Genomic DNA, 23,800 nt, shown 5'->3' on the forward strand with positions numbered 1-23,800 from the left:
GACCGAGGGTTGATAAACTTTTTTTTGTAAGGGGCCAGATAATAAATATTTTAGGCTTTGTGGGCCATATGGTCTCAGTCACAACTCTGCCTCTGCACTTGTAGCATGAAAGCAGCTGTAGACAATATGTAAATGAGCGAGCATGGCTGTGTTCCAATAAATTTTATTTACAGGCACTAAAATGTTAATTTCTTATAATTTTTACGTGTCACAAACCATTATTCTTTTGATTTTTTTCAACTGTTTAAAAATAGGAAAACCATTCTTGGTTCACAGGTTGTATGCAGGCAGGCAGTGGACCAGATTTGGCCTGGATGCCGAGAGCATTGACCCCTGCGCTAGAACCAGCTCTGTGTGGTTTTATTCTCACATATAGATGGTGAACTGCCTTAAGGATTACTTAAATTGTTCAAGTTCAGTGTTTAAATATAATTAACTTCATCCAGGCCTTTATTCAATAAACAACTCTTCCATCAGTTGTTGGTGAATGCCATTTTAGCAAATTATGTATTTTGCATAATATAGAAATTTTAACATACAATATACAAATTTGTAAATTATACAAAATACATAATATACAAGTGTGCACACATGTATATGACTATTGAGGACCACTGATTTTATGAAAATCACGAATCACCAATATTTAAAATGGTAACATCTGTTGGACACTTACTATATATCGGGCTCTTTTCTAAGTCCTTTGGTGTTTAATTAATCCTTCCAAAAACTCTATGAAGTTGGTATTATTATCTTCGTCTTCATTTTTTGGCTTTGAAAACTAAGACTCAGAATGATTCACCCAACATGATATAGTTAGTAAGAGGAAGAGTTTATATTCCCAAGAATTCTGACTCCAGAGCCAGGGCTCCTAATGATATATTATGCCTTCCTAGGCACTAAAATATGTGCACTAAAGTAGTTCAACTGTGTCTTTTTTATTGCAATGTAAGAAAATAGAAGTGGTGAGTAAAGATTAAAAAATTATTTTTCCTAAGAAGCAACTATGTAATTGGAAGTCTCTGAGAAGAAGAGAGAAGTAAGTTGTAATGCATTTTATTTTCCCGTTTAAGTGCCGGCCTCAGAAGGAGAGTTGTGAGACAGAGAAAAGAATTTTGAAAATCAAATATTTACCTTGACACCGACTCACTAATCTAATCTTATGGGCAAAGACCAGGAATTCAAAAGGTACCCAAACTTGTGCCACTCTGGGGCGAGTCTCTGGCTGTGACACTTTAGTCATTAGGCAGTGGCATGGCAGGACTTTCAACTAGTGCATTATACGTGCACAGAACAGACTGATTCGAGACAAGGAAAGATCTTTGTACGCTTTTATTGCATGGTGATCATTTCCTAATTAGGTAATGATTCTCCTCTCAGTTTTGCAGTAGTCTAGCTTATTGCTAAATGGAAAGGGCTGTCAGGTAGCAGAGTCTTTCCAAAAACAGAGAACTTCTTTTTGCCTTATGCGTAATTTAAAATGAAGTGTGCCATAAAATTTTACATTTGGTAACTTCTGATTATGGAATTTTTGTCCTGTAACAACACAGGATATGTGTTTCTTTCGTGAGTCATCCTCTTTTAAGGAACTAGAGGTGTTGAAAAAGCATTGCCTTTTTGAGTCCCTTTATCCTCTCCCCCCTCACCCTTCACAAGTCTGGGCCGCTTTGGGATAAGCACTTGTCCTTTTGTTCATGATTCCTACAATTATGGCTTCATGACTGAGAATGGGAGCAGCCACCAGCTGAGGAGAAAAAAATAAGTGTGTTTCTTTCTCTCAACAGCACGATGCTATAATTTGAGTTCACAAATATCTCAGGAAACTAACAATGGCAGGCGATAGAGCTTGTGCTTAACTACTGTTCGTTCATGTGTGCTCTGTGGAAGAGAGGCAGTGGGAGAATGAGGATGGCAGGGGATCGTAAGGATTGTGACTTAAACACTTAATGAGCCAGAGAAGACATGTGTCCAGGCAGGATTTGGCCCCCGGGTGCCATTTTGTCCCTTTGACAGCCAGGAGAGCCTCTTAGTTTGGTGAAGAAGTTACAGAAGCCTGAGATGCATGTCTCCAGAGTATGGAGGCTCTAGCTGGGCTTCATCCTCATCTCTCTTTTTCTCTTTTCTGAGAGATTATGTTTTAATTTTGCTGCTCTTCTTAAAGAAAACCTTTGCTATCCAGATTTCTCTCGTGGAGCAAGAGGGGCTTGGGATGTTGAACCCTGTTAAGGGCTCCAGGAGTTGAGTGGAACTGACAGAGGCAGAGCAGGACTGGCTCCACTGCACAGCTTGAAGCCAGGGTGTCAGCTGAGAATTGAGACTCAAAAGCATCATCTGCAGGATCTGGGCAGGTGAACAGAACATGGCACAGAAGCAGAGTTGCCAGACCCAAGGATGGAAAGCAGGGGTAGAAGGGGTGGTCAAGAGGTGCCCGGGGTGCTGAAGAACAGCCCAGAGCTTTACTTAGCTGTGGATGGGGAGGGAGCTGTTGAGCCAGCCAACCTGGTCTGGACAGTTGTTGATGGTTGACCCAGAGACGTAATCTAGGCTAAATCTCCTGAAGGGCCTGTATCTTCTTCTCTCCTTTTACACCACTTAGGTGATAATTGAATCTTCCTCAGGAGCAGGAACATTATTTAGTACGCACAGTTGATGTCATCTGGCTTCAGCATTATGGGTTAGACAAGACAGGGTCACTCTGCTTCCAGAATGAGGCCAGAGACTTTGGGAATTCCTAATGATATCCTCTATCGTTCTCTCCATCATTATCCTGAACGCTCCTGGGATGATGGGCCTGATTATTCATACTTTTCTTCTCTTTATTCTCTGAGCTGATTGAGAAATAGGTAGTGGCCTCGCAAAGTTCAAATTATCAACTTTATTCCTGGACAGGATTGCAGCCTGGGCCTGTGGCCAAATGGTCTTCCTCATACTTTTCCTTCCAGAATTTTAACTTCTACCCTTCCCAGCCCCCATCTTAGGCAGACCTGCTGGACAGTTGCCTCTGGGGTGCTTACCATATGGAGGAAGAGGAGAGCTTGAGTCCTGAGGACAAGCCACTGCTAAAGAGGGAAGGGGCAAGCCATCTGAGGACAGTGACGTTGAACACCATCCAGTGTAGCAGTGGTTCTCAAAGTGTGGTCCCAGACAAGCAGTATCAGCATTACTCCAGAACTTGTTAGAAATGCAGATTTGTGGTCTTCAGCCTAGACAAATGGAATCAGAGACTCTGAGAGGTGGGGCCTAAAAGTCTGTTTTAATGAGCCCTCCTTGTGATTCTGTTGCAGTTAAAAGTTTGAGAATCGTTGCAGTAAAGGAATGAGGTTCAGTGGACCCAAGGCACTTTCCCTCTCACCTGTGAGATAAATCAGTTCCCCTTCTTTGGAGGAGAGTGAGACAACAGTCTGTAGAGAAAGAGGCCAGGGTGCTGCTTTAACAATAGGCTCTTGTGGAAACATAAGGTAGGAGAATGGGTTTCCCCCAGGAGATAACCCCTGCCCCGCCCCCCCCCCATCGCCCCCACATAGTCTGGGAAGGACCAGCAGGTGCTAACAAAGACTTTTTTTAAATGCCCCTTTTCTCATCTGTTAATGTTTATCTTTTCTATAAAGGGTGAAGGAAAGGAAAAGGAACGATGAAGGAATGAATACAGGCAGAGAGAGGAAGAACACTAAAAGATACAGAAAGAAAATAATGAAATGGATATTTCTTCCAACACCATTCTTTACATATGTTTTGTATTTTATTAAACTTCTGGTCTCTGATTTATTTCTCTAGTTGTGATGCCAACTACAGGCCATTTGACTGTGATCATCTGTCATCAGCACGGACTCAGGGCCGCTGTGCTGTTTGCTTCCTAGTTGTGTCTATTCAGTTTCATGTTACTGAATTGTGGATATTGTTCAGTGACATGATTTTTTATGTCCTTCGTATTCACCTGCCAGTTGAGATTATTTAACTTGCTTTGTAACCTTGAGCAGCTGCTTCGGTTTCGTTCAGCAGTCTTCAGATTGGGATGGATGCCTGGTTAGCCACTGAAGAACTTGAGAGATGGCAAGAACTGGTCTCAACAGGCATGTGGGTGGCATTTCATATTCTAAGGTGAAAGAAGAGAGAGATTTCCTGAATGCGTGTGCTTGGGAAAAATCTCTTTTGCTTCAGCAAACCTTTTTAGAGGTTTAGAACAAAACTGTGTCTCCTCGGGTACATAGAGCCTCAAAGAGGTTTGGATACTATGGTTGCTTTTATTCATTTTCCCGCAACACAACCTCTTATAAACACTCTATTCCATGCAGTCCAGAGTGGAAGCTTATTTCTGTTAAATATTTAATCTTTCCAGACACGGTTACAGGAATGAAGAACACTAAAGAATTCAAACTGTCTCTACTTAAAAGTGTTTTGCTCTGACTTCATCCAGAAATGGAATTATGGTGGTGTTAACAATCAGAGTAACTGAATAGTTCCTATGTTCCAAGAACTGCTGAATCTGCGTAACAACCCCGGGGGTAGGTAGAGCTTGTCATTCCCTCTATACAGATGAGGAAACTGAGGTACAGAGGACTTAAGTGACTTGCCCAGAACACTCCGTCACCTGCATTCCATGGTTCATGACCACTTTCCTCCATCTTTAAAGCCGACAAAAGTGGTCCAGCCCCTTTCACACTTCAGTCTCTCCTCCTCCTCCTCCTAGTTCATCTCTCTTATCCATCAGGCAAAGGTTCTGTGCTCTTAAGGAATTCATGTGTTAGATTGGGCCTGTTGAGATTTATCCAGGGTAGCGTCCCAACGTGCATACCCTTAATTACATCTGTGAAGTCCCATTTGCCATGTGAGGTAACATATTCATGGGTTCTGGGGGTGAGGGCAAGGGTATATTTGGGGGCAGTTATTCTGCCTGCCACAGATACATTGTCTGCTTTTGTTGGAAAATGAGACAGCAGTGGTTATCACCGCCAGCAAGGCTCCAGGCATTAATGTTGATGTGTATGAGAAAATGTAATTTAACTGGATTTTTTCTAAATTGAAATCATCTCAGGGCCAGGTTCCAAAACAAGTAGTTTTAGAAAGGATGTTTTGGGACTTTTGTGTCATCAGGCGGAGCTGCAGCAACACTTGTCTCTGTGTGTTGCAAAGGAAGGTAATTCACATTGTGTCTGCTTCTCTGGTAATTTAGATTCAGAAAAAAATGTTACGATGTGAAATGGGCACACTCATTCAGCCAGGGTGTTTCCTTCAGTTGCTCATTCCATGCCATATACCCTTGTGCTTTTGCACCTTCGTTCATGCCCTTCCAACTGCCTGGGCTGCCCTTCTCTCTCTCTGCCCATTATCTGTAATAATGCACATTCACAACAAGTTTTGGCACCTGCTCCTTCTGTGAAACATTTTCCAAGGTGCTACAGTACGGCATGTACTCATTTTTCCCAGTAGCTGAATTAAGATGGTAAAAAGAATACATGTCATCTTCCAGTCTTTCAAAGGCCATTTTTGAGTTCCTCTCTCTGATGTTTTCTTCCATAAATCTGTACAGAATTAAAGAAGCCCCTGCAGCATCTTGGACATAGTAGGTACTCAAAACTACTTATTGAATTGATTTGCAGTACTGAACTTATGTGATTGTGTTTGTATTGTGTATACACCAAAGTTCTGCAAGATATGTATATTTATTCATGTTGTTAACAAAAGGAGATTGCTAAGAATGTCTAATTTAAGTGAATAGAACTAGGATTGTTAGAGATGAGGTTTCCAATTTGTCTTTTAATGGCTAGGTCAATTCATATTCTGTCAGATTACCTAGCAGTATATTGGGGCAAGGGAGTGGGCTTTTTGTTTTTTGTCCATTTTTGAGCCTTTAGTTGACATTTACTATACATGCAGAAAAATGGAAAAATCATGAGTGTATAACTTGATGAATTTTCACAAAATGGATACTCCTATGAAATCACCTATATCAAGAATCCAGAATTACTACCAGCACCCTAGAAACCCTCCTGCTTCCTTCCACTTGCTACTACTCTCAATGGAAATCGCTACCCTGATGGTTTAGAAATTTGAAAAACGGACTATTTTTAAGATACAGAAAGTAATTATTATATTGTGAAAATACTTCTTATAAACAGATTGCCAAGGAAATATACATGGATTTACAGAGATTTTAAAAAATGTGGCTCCTGGGGCCGGCCCCGTGGCTGAGTGGGTAAGTTCACATGCTCCACTGCGGTGGCCCAGGGTTTCGCTGGTTCAGATCCTGGGCGTGGACATGGCACTGCTCATCAAGCCATGCTGAGGCAGTGTCCCACATGCCACAACTAGAAGGACCTCCAACTAAGATATGCAACTGTGTACTGGGGGCCTTTGGGGAGAAAAAGGGAAAAAATAAAAAACTTAAAAAAAAGAGAAAAAAGTGGCTTCTGCCCTGAAGGTGCCTTTAAACATGGAACAGTAAATTCTTTTCTAAATGTTCTTGCTTCATCAAATAGTTTGAGTTATGTAAACAGCGTTGAGTCAGATTATTATTTCCATATTTGTTGAATCCTGTAGTGGTTCAAACAATATTTGTGCCTTGAATATTCACAAATTGTTAAAACTGTACCATGCACTTGGCCCTGAGCAGTGACACATCACTTTTCTACATAGTTTTTATTGAGATCAAATCAATATATTCTCTCTGGAATTTTGGTTGAGCTTCATGGTAGGTACTGAAGAGGAAGCTATTGTCAGCAAAGGTGGCAGACACCATACTGCCTGTTTTATCTGTCTGCCACAACACCTCCCAGCAGAGTGGAAAGTGAAATTGCTTGTAACAAAATGGAATGGGTGAAATATTAGAGAAGTTGGATTCAGGGCTGTAAAGTCCCTCATTCTCGGTTCTTTTTCTGTGTTCAAGGGTGTTGAAGCATTATTTCTAAAAGTAAAACATTGGAAACCACCTTAGTTACCAACATGAATGGTTAAATATTGATGCAGAAATTTTCTCCTGGTGTTTCTGCCTAATGGTCCTAGTTCTGCCATCCTATGGCCATATAGAGCAAGACTAAACCTTCTTCAATATAGATGCCTTTAAAATATTGAAATACGTTAAGAGTGCATTGTTGACAGTCATTGGGGTGTAACAGGCTGTATTCATTTAGAGCAGGCAATTCGACATGTTCTGACAGATGTATACACCCACAAAATCCTCTCCACAATCAAGATGCAGAGCACTTTCATTACCCCCAAAAGTTTCCTTGTGCCCCTTTGTATCCCTCCTACCACCCCTGTTCCAGGCAACCATTTATCTGCTTTCTGTCACCATAGATTAGTTTGCATTTACTAGAATTTCATACAAATGGAATCATACAATATATACTTTTTTTTTTTTATAACTGGCTCATAACATACAGATCCTGAGCTTTTCCTTTCACTTTGTGAAGCAGTTTTATAACAGCCATTCTTTACTTTTATGGAGCTATCATAAAAGGTGTTTCAGACTTCCTCTTCAGAGAATTAACCATTTGGTGAGAATGGATTGGATCATAGATTTTATAAGTGAACCTAGTCTTGCCTCACTCAAAAAGTAGAATTGGACTGTAACCCTTGAGTCACTTTCAGTCTTTAACATTCTTTAATTAATTCCATATGATATTTCCCGTTTCTATTCAAAGGTCATTTTGTACATTTGCTTGAAATTAGTCCAGTGACTGAAAAAAAAAAAAGTAGTAGGATGTAGAGTGTTTTTGTTTTTAAGTTTAATACAATTTCCTGATTCTTTCCGGGAATCTCAATGTATACTTGATTGCTTAATAATTTTTTCACATAGTGAAAACAAAATTGCCATTTCAAAATTAAAGTAGCAAAGGAATATTTATAAAAATAACATAAGACTTCATAGGGCAGTCCCATTCCATAGGTTGAGCGGGATCTAAAGGGTGAAGTGAATAGCCTGGTATATTTTAAACACCACAGTCATAATCAAACAGAAATGGTGATGACATCTACATTTTTGCCCTTGATTTTTTTATAGTTGCAAACCACACCCATGTTGCAAATTGGCCTTTCTACTTGAGACCAAGTTCTGAGATTAAATCTGTAGTAGTAGGCAGAACCCTTCAGTGTAGAGTTGTTCATTTTCTTGGTCAAACGCTGACTTTGGCAGAGGATTATTTGCAGATAGAAAGATTGAATTTTAAATCTTCTGAATTGTTTTCTTGGACCTCCAAATCTCAGGTGATAAGACCAACAGAAGCAGGTATGCAAATTTTCCTCTTATGTTAATAGCAACAGTATGACCTCGGATTCTAGAGCTGCTTTTTTATATGATTGTTAAATTGAGATAAACCCCTTATGGTTTTTTGTTTGTTTTTTTAGTGCATTCTTGCTTTGGGGTTCTAGGTGGCTTTGCATCATCAATGCAAATAGTAACCATAGTGTGAAGGTCACATAATTTTTAATTCTCTCAATTTTTTTTGTTCTGAAAACTATTTTTTCCTTAAGCGATGCTTGTGAGGTAAGAAAGGACTGTCATGCTTTATTCAGGATTGGATTAAAAAAATCCATAATTTTTGATTTGGCTTTAATTTTCCCTTTAGAAATGTATGTAGATTCTTAGGAAAATGCTAGAGGGACTGAATATACTTTCTCTGTGCTATCTAGGATGTATATGTATTATTGCTTTGAAGCTGTATTCTTTTGGTCTGATGAGACAGCTCTTCCAGTCTGTAGTTTAATCATGGGTAAGCAAAACTCCTCTTTTTCCTAAAGGGATTCCATAGATATGGGAAGAGAGGGTATGGCCAGTGCCAGGGATGTGGTAAGATTGTATCCACGCGTTTGGAGTCTGAAGAAAATACCTAATTTGAAATAAATTCTTTGTCATCATTTTTGTTTTTCTACATTTTTAAATATCAAATGTACTAGAGAAAGTGCTCTTGCTTCAAAGCTTTTTTCACTGTTTCATTGAATTTGGGAAAAGGTGGAAGGCTTTCAGAAAGACGGTTTCCTTTCCCTATAAACAATGTACAAATAAGCATGTTGCCTTTCACTTGGAGTATTTTCATGGTTCCTGAAGTTGGCTGGAGAACCCTCTGTCTGTACCCTGCACAGTCCTGGAAGCTGTCACAGCCTGACTTTAGCTCTTTTCTTCGTAAAGCAGAAAATGAGTGGTTGCTAGCCTGTGTAAAGCTGAGAAGGTCTTGAATGATGCATGTCGAGGAAACCTGGATACCGATACTGCTGGCAGTTTGCATAGAGCTTAGTGCCAAAGAATTAAAGACTCTTGAGTTTTCTTAAAAGAGGCCAGCTTTTAAAAAGTTAAGCATGTTTCCTTTGTGCAGTGACCTGAGCTCTCAAACCTAAGTAGAAAGTTAAGACTTATCTGCTCAGCTTTGTGAAGCAGTCAATCGTTTAAATGTCTTTGTACGTGTCATAGAATAGAGTTACTGGGTCTGTGGCTCCTTGTAGAGAAATGAACACATCATGAGCAATTAACTCTGGAAAGTGAGAACCATGGACAAATTTCACATAGTTCTTAAATCCTTTATGGCTTTCTTAGGAACCAGAATTCCCCTTCTTGAATTAAGTCCAGAGTCCAACAAAGGCTGTGCCCTGGTGCCACCCTTTCGTAATGAACCAGCCAAATGCTCAATTGTGTGCTTGTGGATGAGGGGGATAACATTCCTTTATGATCCTCAGTTTAGATCAGCTTACTACCCAAAGCATGATATTTGATTACCCTTATTATGTTACGTTCCATAGCTACAAATGTTACTAATGGCGTGGCCTTATCTAGCCATTAAAAAAGTCCACGTTCATGCTGACTTACCGCCAGTGCTGTAAAAGGTCCTATGGCTAAAGTGGACCCCAGTAATAGGAACCCGTGGAGAATGGACAGGATGGTTAGGTGTGCACTGCAAGCACACACATCTTGAACTCCTGAATGTATTCCACTTGAGTGCCTGACTGCCTGTTGTTTCTTCTAAGTGCCGATTTTAATCTCTAACGCTCGGTGTGCCTGGGCCTGAATTGCTTTAAGAATTATGAGAGTTTCCTGGCCTTTTCTGACTACATCTGTCTATTCGAATTGAGATTTTTAGGGTGCCTTTTCTCTCTTTCCTTCCAAATGTTTCCAATCAAGTTCTCAGTCTTGCAGAATGGAAGAGATGCTGGCATTAACCGGTAGTAACAAATAGTGGGGAGAATGGCCGCTGTCCCTGTTCCAGCACAGGTGGGAAGTGGAGCCTTCTTCCTGGAGCAGTGGCCTCCAGGCGTTTTTCATTGCTCTGCTCCCATCAGTAAAAGCATTTTGTGTGTATACACCATTTCCAAGGTATATTCCTCAAATTTATTTTTTATTCAAGTGCTACTTAATGTATATGTTACATACAGTAAAGCATATATAAAAATAAATTTGAAAGAATAAGATGATTTTTAAAAATGTGTTGGTTAGAAGGATTGTATAATATCCTTAACTAATATCTCATGGTACAATATGTACACAGGGTCCTGTTTATTGTCAATGGCAGTGTAAAGCTGTATTTTACACAGTCTTGTTAATTTTGAATTCTTTGTCCAACTTGTGGTCACATTTGCCTGTTTTATTTTCTCGTGTAGCTGGTGAAGATTCCTGTTAGGAGTAGAGCTGTCAGCTCCTCCATTTTCTTGTGCTAATATGACTAGTGTAGTTTCAAGACCCTATTTCTTTGCAGGCATCTTTTAAAGCTACTTGGCTGTTTAGTGAAGATAGGTTTGAGATCAGCTAGGTTATATAATCCATCAGTCTGCTCAACCAGGAGTACACAAACTGCAGGGCGTCAGAAATGCTGGAAGTGAATGAAGGCGTGACGGCCCACTGTCCCCCTCTGCTTCCTGGAATGTCCACTCCTCTCCTGGGGTATCCCTTCAGCTATTTGTGACGTGAGATCATCAGTCATAAGGACCAAGTTAGGATGCTAGTGAAAATACGTATGTTAATCATTTGTAAATCTAATCTCATCCCCTAGTATTTCTTCATGATATTTACTTCCTGCACCCTGGTGGAGACCATTGTCCCCGGTGACTGTGGTCTCTCAGGACATGGGGTGTGGCCTGAGTTTTCTCATCTGTAAACGGGGTTGGACTGGATGACTTTTAAGGTTTTTATCTGGGGTTTTACCTCATTTAGTTTCCTTTTATCTTTCTGACTAGTACATGCCTATTAACTCATCCTCACGAGTAACTAACTTCTCACTGCTAGGAGGTTGTTTCTATAAGGAATAATTTTCAGAAATATGAGTGACATATTAGAATATGCTTTGTAAGTTACGATTTTAGAAATATCTGTTACACCCAAAACACAACTTTAAAAGTCTCCTTACTTTCCAAGGCCCACCCAGCTTAAACATTGCCCCTTGAGGAAGATTTTTCTCAGACCCATTTTGAAGTCCGTACTTCCTCTTTTTCCTGTATACATACAATTCTGTACATTTTTCAGACATGAATCATGGTTTTATGTGCACATGTTTGCCTTTCGTGAGGCATAGGTATTTATTGCTCAGTTTTAGACCAGCAAGCCTTGCTGGCCAACTGATTGCTTTTCATGGAAAATGTTGAAGAACGCTCTTGAGAACATGTTCTCCAAGAAATTATTTTAAAATATTTTCTTTCCAAGGGAACTTTTCGGAAAACTTGGGGCTGGAGTTTATAACCTGGAGCCTGTAGACCCCTAGAAGGTCCAGGTGGGCTTGAGGGTGGGTTGTGCAACCATAAACTCCCTGAAGTGACATGCAAAATTCAGATCTGTGTGCATTCTTCTGGGGGGAGGGCCCATAGCTTTTTATCAAAAAGGCTAAAAATCAAAAGACCTTTAAGAATCAAGCCATAGGGGAAATATAGGAATTTCAAATATAACCTATTCATCTAAATTTATGTTTACTTTCTCACTTGATTTTCATCACTTTTCTATATGTTTTCAGCTCTCTACAACATTTAGTGACCTTATTATGAATATCAGTAGTAGTATTAGCAATAATTAATACCATACCCTTGAAAACGCCATGCTTTAGTCCTACTAACTTATGTACTCGTGACATGGTCTTGCTTGTGAGTGATAATTCTTGTTGAATATAATAAATAATATTTTACTTCTTAGAAAAAAGGGAGAATTGGGGGTTACATTAGAATTGATAAAGTAAAAAGAACCACATAGAGAATTGTTTTTTAAACCTCTATAGTAGGTCATCTAATTTCAATGTCTACATAAAAGAGGCTCAGATCTCTTCCTTGAATATCACGTGGAAAGATGATTCCTTGGTTTCCTTGAAAATCTATTTCATGTCTTCATTGCTCTTGGACATTCAAGAGTCAGTGTGGTTTATTGAGAGGAACATGGGACTGGGACTCAGGCACACTGAAAATAGTACCAGCTTTGACACCTACCAGCGGATGGCCTAGGCTATGTAGGTTGACCTCTCTGAGTCTGTTTCCTCATGTGTAAAATGGGAATAAAATAATATGAGGAAACAGATACTACTATTATGGTGCATATATATATATATATACACACACACACATATGTATTATTATTTTCAGTTCTGCTTAACTCACTGGATTGATGTGAGAGTCAAATGCAATAATATATGTGAAAGTGCTATATAAAGCTATTGAAAGCACTTAAGTGTGAGACTTACTTCTCTTGATAATGGCACATTTTCCTTACAATATCACGGTGGTCTTCCTTAGTCTTTGGTTTTAGGTCATGAAGAATCAGTTTCAAACTTTTTTTTTTTTTTTTTAAAGATTTTATTTTTTTCCTTTTTCTCCCCAAAGCCCCCCGGTACGTAGTTGTATATTCTTCGTTGTGGGTCCTTCTAGTTGTGGCATGTGGGACGCTGCCTCAGCGTGGTCTGATGAGCAGTGCCGTGTCCGCGCCCAGGATTCGAACCAACGAAACACTGGGCCGCCTGCAGCGGAGTGCGCGAACTCAACCACTCGGCCACGGGGCCAGCCCCTCAAACTTGTTTTTTTCACAAAGTTAAGGTAATTACTATTGACTAAGAATAAAATCTCTAGTGAATTTCCCCTGAATAGTCAGACTTACAGGAAAAATCCACCACATTAAAACACACAAACCGAAAACTTTGGATCAGCCAATTAATGTTATTTTAAGATACTGAAATTAACTAAAGTAAAATTTTGTAAGATTTCAAAAGTTGGGTTGGCTCAGACTCACTCTGTAAGCAGAATCATTAAATTCCCTTGTGGCAGGTCCAGAGCACCTTCCTGGGCCCACCCTCCTGTGGAGTAGTGGAAACATGGACCTTGACACCATCGTTTGAATTATATGACACCAGTGCTAACCCACTGAGTGATGCTGGGCAAGTTACTTAACCTTAGTGAGCTTGAGTTTCTTTATCAGTAAAAATAGATGTAAATACTACTTTTTGGGTTGTTTTAAGGATTAGAGATAATTTATATAAAGTGCCTGGCACATAGTAGATTCTCTTCATATGGTAGATAGTATCAACTTTAAAAAAAATTGTACTATTAATTCCGTGGTTGCATTCCTGTGTCCAGGCACGTCTGTTTTAGCCCTGATTCGTCATTTAACCTTTCATTCTAGGAGCGCTTTATTTAAGCCTGAGAATGAATCCTGCCGTACTTGAACTTTTCCTCTGTATTCCCAAATTGAAATGTTAACTTAGGAGAGTTGCTACATAATTTGCTTTAAAAACAGGTTTTCTGCTGTATTTTCTTAAAACCAAATGAAGAGGATGGTTAAGTAAAATGCTTTATAGAAAGAAGGAGCAGTGTATACGGTTTAGGATGTGCGATAATGTAATATTTCAATTTCCTTTCATATTTTTACTATGAAATAATGAAACATGCAAAAAAATAGTGAAAATAATATACACTCACGTTTTCTCTACCCAGATTTAAGAAATCTCAGCAATTTGCCATTTGTTTTATGCATCAGTTCTCTATTTTCTGTAAGAAGTAAAACATTGGAGATGTGACTGAAGGCCTTCCCCCATTTTCATCCTTCCCTTGCCAACAGTCCTGAAGTTGGCGTATATTAGTCTTCCCATTCATCTTTCTGTATTTTTCCATCAATAATACAAAGTACTATTTTAAATGCTTTAAAATTTTCACAAATGATACCTGCTACATACTTTTCTCATTAACATGTATTTCCAAGATTTTCTCATTTTAATACAGATATCTACTTTATTTTAACTGTTGTGTAATGTTTCACTAAATGAATATTCTATAATTATCTAGTCGTCTGATGATGGAATTCAGGTTGTTTCCAATTTATCGATACTATAAACAATGCTGTATTTTGGTATATTTGTACAAGAGTTTCTCTGGGATAAATTCCTAGAAGTAGAATTGTGGGTCATAGAATATGCGTATCTTTACCTCATCCAGATACACCACTTTAGAAAGCAATGTTGGCAATAAGAGCTTCTGATTCCTTATATCCTCTCCAGCACTTGGTGTTACCATCAGTTTCATTTTTGGTAACCTGATGGGTTTAAGGTATTAGGTCATTGTTTTCATTTGCTTTTCCCATTTTATGTAGCTGTTAAGGTAATGTTTAAAATTGATGGTATAACTCTATTAAAAAAATCATACATGTGTCCAGCTGTGTATATACATGAGTATTTGTAAATTAAAATAGTCCATAAGGATACCTCCCAAGTACTGGAGTTGTTTTAGATTTTTATATGGAGCATGAAATACTTTCTAATTTATAAACATAAAAAATTTAAATATATGGTTTAGTCTTTTGCTTCTGTCCAAGATGGAGTACCAGGGACTGAATTTACCCTCCTGCCTGAAACAACCAAAAAAACAAAAGACAAACTGGACATAATATATGAAATAATTTTAAAAACACTCAAAATCAGACAGAAAAGGACAGTGATCTTTAAGACAAAGGACGTAAACAGAGTGAGCCCTACAATTACTTCATTTACAGCCTTGAGAGAGTGTCATGGCTGCAACTCAGGGAGGGGACGATGAGTATAGAAGGCCTTCGAGATGAGAATATAGGGAGACAAAGGCAGCCAGAGCTCACAGCACACACACAGGAAAGAGGGAACTCCACAGATCTGCGGAGGGTCCCCCTCAAGTAGTCAGCAGAGTTCTGATCAGTGCATGTGTGCCAGGAAACTCCCCGGAGGCCTGGGCAAGAACCACCTGAATGGATTAAAAAGAAAAATGCTTGGAATGCACATGGAGCCAGGAATAGTGCCTGTTCCCATCAGCCAGACAGGAAAAAAAAGTAATAATTTACAGGGTATTGGTTAGAGTACTCAGAATCATCTTGCCTCAATAGTGGAGAATAATTAACCCTTAAAGCATGGTTTCTCAGTCTCGGCTCTGTAGAAATTTTGGACTGGATAACTCTTTGCTGTGAGGGGATCTCCTGTGCACAGTAGCATGTTTAATAGCATCTCTGACCTCAACACACTAGATGCCAGTAATACCTCCTCAGTCATGATAGTCAGAAATGTCTCTAGACATTACCAGATGTCCTCTGTGAGCATAATCATCTCCTGTTGAGGACTGCATCCTTAGACTAAACTCTCCGCTGGTCCTAACAAAACTCAAAATGAAGATCTCAAAGGATCAAACTCTTTCCAAGTGATTTAACTGCATCTGAGAACAAAGATCAAGAATAGTGGTAGGGCATTTTTTGCAGAAATGGGAAAAAAGTCCAAGATTTATATGGAATTTCAAGGGATAACAAGGAGCCAAAACAGTCTTGAAAAAGGACAAAGTTAGAGGCCTCACACCTCCTGATTTCAAAACGTACTACAAAGTAACAATAATCAAGATGATATGGTACCGACATATAGATCAATGGAACAGAGTAGACAGCCCAGAAATAAACCCTTGTGTTTTTGGCCAAATGGTTTTTGACAAGGATCCCAAGACTACACAATGAGAAAAAGACAGCCTGTTCAACAGATGGCATTGGGAAAACTGGATATCCACATGCAAAAGAATGAAGTTGAGTCCTTCCTTTATACCATATGCAAAAATTAACTTAAAATGGATCAAAGACCTAAAACTGTAAAATTCCTAGAAAAAAACATAGGGGAAGAGCATCAGGACACTGCTTTTGGCAATGATTTCTTGGATGTGATGCCAAAAGCACAGACAACAAAAGCAAAAGTAGACAGATGAGACTATGTTGAACTTAAAAACTTTTGTTCATCGTAGGAAACAATCAACAGAATGAAAAGGCAACCTGCAGAATGGGAGAAAATATTTGCTGATATAGCTGATAAGAGGTTAATATCCAGAATACATAAGGAACATCTACCACTCAACAAAAAACCCCGTGAATAACCCAATCAAAAAATGGGCAAAGGACTTGAATCAACACTTCTCTGAAGATCTGCAGATGGCCAACAAGCGTATGAAAAGATGCTCAAGTCATTACTCATAAGAGAAATGCAAATCAAAGCCACAATGAGATATCACCTCACACTCATTAGGAAGCCCAATATCAAAGGGGCAGAAAATAAGAAATGTTGGTGAGGATGTGGTGAAATTGGAATCCTTGTGCACTGCTAGTGGGAATGTAAAATGGTGCAGCCATTATGGAAAATAGTATGATTCCTCAAAAAATAAAAATAGAATTACCGTTTGATCCAGCATTCCCACTTCTGAGGATATATTGAAAATAATTTAAAGCAGAATGTCAAAGAGACGTTTGCATACCCATGTTCATTGAAGCATTATTCACAGTAGTCAAAAGGTGGAAAAAATCCGAATGTCCATCAGCAGATGAATGGATTAAAAAAATGTGGTATATAGATACAAGGAAATATGATACACCTTAAAAGGGGAAGGAAATCCTGTTACATGCTACAAGGGGGATGAACCTCAAGGACATTATGTTAAGTGAAATAAGCCAGTCACAAAAGGACTGTATGATTCAACTCATATGAAATTTTTTTTTTTTCTGAGGAAGATTAGCCCTGAGCTAACTACTGCCAATCCTCCTCTTTTTGCTGAGAAAGCCTGGCGCTGAACTAACATCCATGCCCATCTTCCTCTGCTTTATACGTGGAATCCCTACCACAGCATAGCTTTTGCCAAGCGGTGCCATGTCCGCACCCGGGATCCAAACCGGCAAACCCTGGGCCGCCAAGAAGTGGAACGTGCACACTTAACCACTGCGCCACCAGACCGGCCCCTCATATGAAATATTTAACGTAGTCAAAATCATAGAAACAGAAAGTAGAAAGATGGTTGCCAAGACTGGGGGAAGGGAACGCTAGAGTTTGGATATAGAGTTTCCGTTTTGCAAGATGAAAAAACTCTAGATATCTGTTGTGCAGTAATGCAAATATACTTAACACTACTGAGTTGTAAACTTAAAATTGGTTAGTGTGGTAAATGTAATGTTATGTATTTTTATCATAGTAAAACAAATAATTATAGGAATGCAAAAATATCAATTACCCAACAAAGTAAACTTTACAGTGTCTGTCATTCAATCAAAAATTGCCAGGCATGCAAAGAAGCAAGAAAATATGACCCATAATGAAAGGGGAAAATCTATAAACCAAAAATGACCAAGAACTGACACAGATATTAGAATTCTCAGACAGTGGCATTAAAACAATTATTACAGCTGTATTCCATATGCTTAAATGAGTTAAATGGAGACATAGAAAATATTTTAAAAGACCCAAAGTGAACTACTACTACTTTTTCTTTTTTTTTGGTGAGAAAGATTGGCCCTGAGCCAACATCTGTTGCCAATCTCTTCTTTTTTTTTTCCTCCCCAAAGCCCAGTGCATACTTGTATATCCTGGTTGTAGGTCATTCTAGTTCTTCTATGTGGGATGCTGCCACAGCATGGCTTGATGAGTGGTATGTAGGTTCATGCCCAGGATATGAATCGGCAAACCCTGGGCCACTGAAGCAGAGCATGCGAACTTAACCACTTGGCCCTGAGGCTGGTCCCCCAAAGTGAACTTCTAGAGGTAAAAACTATAACATCTGAGATCAACAATACACTGGATGGGTTTAAGGGCACATTAGACATTATTGAAGAAAACAATAGCGATCTTGAAGACATAGCGATAGAAACCATCCAAAATGAAACAGAAAAGAGTTACAAAAAAAATTAAAAATATCGTCACTGATTTATGGGACAACCTCAAGTGACCTCATATACATTTACTTAGAGTCCCTGAAAGGAAGGGAAACAGAAAAAATATTTGAAGAAATCATGGTTAGAACATTTCCAAATTTGATAAAAAGTATAAACCCACAGATCCAAGAAGCTCAATTAACCCAAACAAAAGATACATGAGGAAAACTAGGTCACAGCACATTGTAGTTAAATTGCTCAAAACCAATGATAAGGATAACATCTTAAAAGAAGCCAAAGGAAAAAGACATATTACATACAGAGGAGGAAAGACAAAGATGATGTAAATTTCTTGTTGAAAACAATGCACATAAGACAGTGGAGGAACAGCATTAAAGTACTGAAAGAAAGACTGTCAACCTAGAATTCCACACCCAGCAAAAAAAATCCTCCAAGAACTAAGATGAAATAAGGACTTTTTAGATGTGTAAAAAGTGAAAAAATTCATCACCAGCAGACTTACACTACAAGAAATGTTACAGGAAGTCCTTCAGAAAGAAAGAAAATGATCCCTTATGAAAATATAAATCTGTACAAAGGAGTGAAGGGCACCAGAAATAGTACTATATAAGTAAGCATGTAAGATTTTTTTCTTATTATTTAAATCTCTTTAAAAGAGAATTGTTTAAATAAAAATAGTAAAATGTAGTATGGGGTTATCACATACATAAAATATATAGCAAAAATAGCATAAAGGACAAGAGGGGAAAAATGGAAGTATACCATTGTAACATTCTTATACTATATGTGAAATGGTATAATATCACTTGAAGATAAGCTGTGATAAGTTAAAGCTGTATGGTATAAACCCTAAAGCAACCGCTAAAGTAAGAGAGAGTTAAACAAAGAAAGGAGATAACATGGAATTATAAATAATATTTGAGTAATCCAAAAGAAGATAGAAAAAGAGAAAGGAAGGAAACAAAGAACAGATGGGACAATAGCAAGATGAGAGTCTTAAAGTTATCCATATCAATAATCACATTAAAGATGCATGGTCTAAACACCCCAATTAAAAAGGAGAGATAGATTGGGTAAAAACGCAAGACCCAGTTATACGTTGCCTTGAAGAAACACATTTTAAATGTAAAGACATAGGTTAAAATAATGGTAATGCTAATCAAAAGAAAGCTGAGCTCTGGCTATATTGACATCAGATGAAGTAGATTTCAGAGGAAAGACCATTTATGGGAATAAAGAAGGTCATTTCATAATAAAGGGGTCAGTTCATTATTTCATAATGATAAAAGGGTCAATTCATATTTATTTACCTAATAGCAGATCTTCAAAATAAGTGAAGAACTGCAGTGAGAAATCGATCCAAAATTATAGTTCAAGATTTCAATTAAACAGAAGCGGTAGGCAGAAATTCGCTAAGGATATGGAAGGCTTAAACAGCACTGCCATCCTGCTTGACCTCATCGGTATTTATAGAACGCATCACCCAACAGCAGCAGAATACACTTTCTTTTAAAGTACACACAGAATGTTTACCAAAGTAGATCATATGCTGGGCCATAAAGCAAGTCTTAATAAATTTAAAAGGATTCAAGTCAAATGAAGTGTGTTCTCTCACCACAGTGGAATTAAATTAGAAATCAAATTAGAGAGGTTTATAAACATTTGGAAATTATTCTTAATTCCCAGGGATGAAAGAAGAAATTAAAAGGAGAATTAAGTATTTTGAGGTGAATGAAAATGAAAACATGGCATATCAAAATGTGCGGGATGCCCCTAAAGCAATGCTTATGGGAACTTCACCAAATGGCTGTATTTGGAAAGAAGAAAGATCTCAAATCAGTGACTTCACTTTCTTCCTTAAGAAGCTAGAAAAAGAAGAGCAAAGTAAACCCAAAAGCAGAATAAAGAAATAAAATGATCAGAGCAGAGATCACTGAGACAGAAAACAGAAAAACCACAGAGGAAAATTAATGAAACCAAAAGCTAGTTTTTGAGATGATCAATAAAATTGATAAACATCTCGCTGGACTGATTAGGAAAAAAAAAGAAGACACACATCAATATAAGGAGTGAGAGATATGACACCACTACAGACTCTACAGATATTAGGAGGAAGATGAGATATTTTGAACAACTTCATGCCAATACATTTGATGACTTAGATGAAACAAATTCCAAAACTTACTCAAGAAGAAATAGATAACTTAAATAGCTCTATATCTATTAATGAAATTGAATTTATAGTTAAAAACCCCACAAAGAAAACTCCAACCCTAGATGGCTTCTAATTTAAGGAACAAATAATATCAATTCTGTACGAACTGCCCCAGGCAGATAGGAAGGAATCCTTCCCAACTCATTAATGAGGCCAAAACTATTCTGATGCCAAAACCAAACAAAGAAATTACAAGAAAACTACGGAATGAACATTTACTAAAGAAAAATGAAAGCATGTGTCCACATGCAGACTTTTATACATATGTTCATAGCAACCCTTCTCTAATTGCCAAAATCTGTAAAACAAACTAGATGTCTTTGTGATTTGTCCATACAAAGGACTACTACTCAACAATATAAAGGAGTGAAATATTAAAACACACAACACCATAGATAAATCTAAAAATATTTATGCTGAGTAAAAGAAGCCAGAAGAAAAGAGTATGTATGCATGATTCTATTTATGGAAAACTCTAGAAAATGCAAACTAATCTATAGTGACATTAAACCCATTAGTGGTTGCCTGGGAACAGGGAGAGAGGGGAGTGAGGCATTACAAAGGAGCCTGAGGAAACTCATGGGGGTGTTATGTTCACTGTCTTGATTATAGAGATGGTTTCAGGTGTGTATAGTGTGTCAAAACTTTTCAAATTTTGTACTTTAAATATGTGCAGTTTAGTGTATGTAAATTATACCTTAAAGCTGTTAAAAATAATTGTATAGTTTAGAAAATATGTTCATGAAAAGTTGTAATATCTTGGGGAAAGACTTACAACGCAATATTTAAAAGTAAATAGTTTTGTATGTAAATTATATTTAAAAAACATATGAAAAGCCTATGTAAGTGTAGTCCAAAAAGTTAACTGTAGTTTTCATGTGTGTATGTGTTCAGTATATAGAATTAAATACAAAAGAACAACAAAAGAGAAAGTTAAAGGTTATCCAAAATCCTATCACTGTGCTGTTACTTTTTATCCATAGGTAAACATAATTCCAGACATCTCTAGGTATGTAACATACAGAGCTGTTTTAAATGCACAAACTCTGTCTTTCTCCATTCTTTTTCCCTCCCTCCCCCTCCTGCTGTCACCGTTCCCAGAGAGGCTGGCCAGCCTCATCAGAATATCTGGTTGGATACAATTAGTCTATCCAGTGTGAATATAGGAGGCCAGGACACCTCTCTCCCTCAACCGTCCTCCCTGTCTTCCCGCTTCACCTGAGATTCTGAAATTCCTTTAAAGAGAATAGAGCTTTTTAGTCTACGATTAGGAAAGTAGTTTTAAGCTTATAATTCCCTGGAAGAGGCAATAAATTAGTGCCTGACCTTTTGCATAGGCTCTCCCATCTGATCCTGACAACCCTATGAGGTGGGTATTATTACTTCCAGCACTGCAGGTGAGGTCCAGAGAGGTGAGATACCCAAGATTGCGCAGCTGGTGAGATGTAAAGCCAGCAGTGCATCCTGGAATTGTCAGGTTTCAAAGCTCAGTGGAAGGCAAGAGGCACAGGGTGCTGAGATGGAAGGCTGGGGCTGCTGCTCTGGGTTAGGGCAGAAATGCTGACTGGAAGGGTTGGTATCGACCACAACCCATGGCATACTTAACTGGGCTGTGAGCAATGTCTTTGGAACTTAGGGACACAGTGATATTTCAGGGCTGGCAGAACCACGGCCTGCTTTAAAAAGACTGTCTGGGTGTGGTGTTGAGTATATGTGTTAAACTCTAGCCATATCATCTGTGTCTTTGAGGCTCATTTTGGAATGTAATGATAGAGCACGCAGTATTATATTTGTTTTGTTTTTTTTTTTGGAATGAGGGAGTTTGGCCCTGAGCCAACATCTGTTGCCAATCTTCCTCTTTGTTTTTTTTTTTTTTCCTTTGAGGAAGATTGTCCCTGAGCTAACATCCTTGCCAGTCTTCCTCTGTTTTGTATGTGAGATGCTGCTACAGCATGGCTTGAGTGATGTGTAGGTCTGCGCCCAGGATCCGAACCTGCAAACCCCAGGCTGCCAAAGCAGAGCACACGAACTTAACCACTATGCCACCAGGCGTGCCCCTGTATTTGATTTTTTAAACCTCTGTAGCAAGGTTGAATTCTCAGGCCTCAAAATTTAGGCATGTAGGAAACGTCTTTATTTTTCTACAACAACGTAGTTTCTATCATCAGTACCCACATAGTGGAAGACTTTTCTAGTCATACAGGGTAGAACTCAGTCCTTTAAGGCTGAACTCAGTTTCAGAAATCTCATCATTTCATGGCATGGGTGTGAGGGTGAGGAATTTAGTTCAGGGCTGTTTCTCTGATGGTGGCTTCTGCTGAGACACAGTTCCTGTCTAGTCCCCTGCTGATGTCTGCATTCCTACTTGGTCTGTGGTCTCTGCAGTGCCCCTTCATTCAGACCCTGACTCCCCTTCAAATCCTCCTGGTTTAGTAGTTGAATAGTGGAGGGTGTGGAGTAGGGGGGTTATAAAACAGAAAGTGACCATTCAGCAATTTGAGATAACACTTTGTCTCTCCCCAGTTCCCTCTTCTCCCTGGAACACTTTCTGGGTCGTTTGTATTCAGAAGCTTCTCCCTCCTCTCTTCCTTCTTTGTGTCCAGACCACACCATCTACCCTGTGATACCTCTTGTAACATCTTACACATGATCTTAACGTCTTTCAACATTTTTTTTTTGCTGGATGTTATTGATTACACGCATAATGTTAACATGGCTATTTAACTTACTGTTTGTGTTTCTTACATCCCCCAACTAGTCTGTAAGTTCCTGGAATGCCTGGACCAGGTTTAAAACATCTTGATGCCCTTCACCGCACTTGGTGTTGGGCTAAGTGTCTGGTTGGTCCTCAGTAAATATTGGCTGAATGAATTTAAACTTTTTGAATACAGAGTATAAATCTAATATTTCTTTTATATCTCAACATATTTTTGAACACTGAGCAGTCATAAACTACTTATCTGTAATTGAATTGAGTCATTTTATGTTATTCTTTCTATATGTATTTCCAGTGCCCAAGGAAGCCTAGAAAAAACATGTGTGCTACAGACTACTCATTGAAAATGATGTAAGGTATTGATTAAAATTAGCTGGGGGAATTTTATAGCATGGGGAAGATAAAATGATTGTATTACATAACATGGTACATCAGAGATAGGAAACAATACAAGGCCCGAAAAATGAAAGACTCTGCCAATAGTTTTTTTTCTTTTTTTTTGCTGGGGAAAATTTTCCCTGAGCGAACCTCTCTGCCAGTCTTCCTCTATTTTGTATGTGGGTTGCTGCCACAGCATGGCCACCAACAAGTAGTGTAGGTCCATGCCCAGGAACTGAACCTGGCCCACTGATGCTGAGCTCACTGAACTCAACCACTAGGCCACAGGACTGGCCCAGGCCAACAGTATTTTTGATGGCAATTGTTCAAGAGAATGTAAGCAAACAGTGGGTAGATGAATTTAATTCACTTCTCTGAGACCGAGGGAGAAAAACTACAC

At 38.7% G+C, this 23,800-nt stretch overlaps 1 protein-coding gene and 1 long non-coding RNA gene across 3 annotated transcripts in view; one reads left to right on the forward strand and one right to left on the reverse strand.

The window, feature by feature from the left end:
- Positions 1–23,800, forward strand: part of PLS1 (plastin 1) — a 106,240-nt gene that overhangs the window by 12,426 nt on the left and 70,014 nt on the right. Inside the window, exon 1 of one of the 2 annotated variants that reach the window (XM_014852047.3) lies at positions 8,084–8,224. The exons of the other annotated variant lie outside the window; for it this stretch is intronic. The gene's annotated coding sequence lies outside the window, so the exon portion shown is untranslated. Of the gene's footprint in view, positions 1–8,083; positions 8,225–23,800 lie in introns of those variants that run through there. 2 annotated transcript variants of the gene reach the window in all.
- LOC139041449 (uncharacterized) lies at positions 3,718–21,849 on the reverse strand. The gene is made up of 3 exons (XR_011496621.1): positions 21,633–21,849; positions 13,867–13,935; positions 3,718–4,093 (listed from the first exon to the last, which is right to left on the reverse strand). It is a non-coding gene; the product is annotated as an uncharacterized lncRNA (long non-coding RNA).

This window comes from Equus asinus, chromosome 21 (assembly GCF_041296235.1).
Source record: "Equus asinus isolate D_3611 breed Donkey chromosome 21, EquAss-T2T_v2, whole genome shotgun sequence".
NCBI lineage: Eukaryota > Metazoa > Chordata > Mammalia > Perissodactyla > Equidae > Equus > Equus asinus.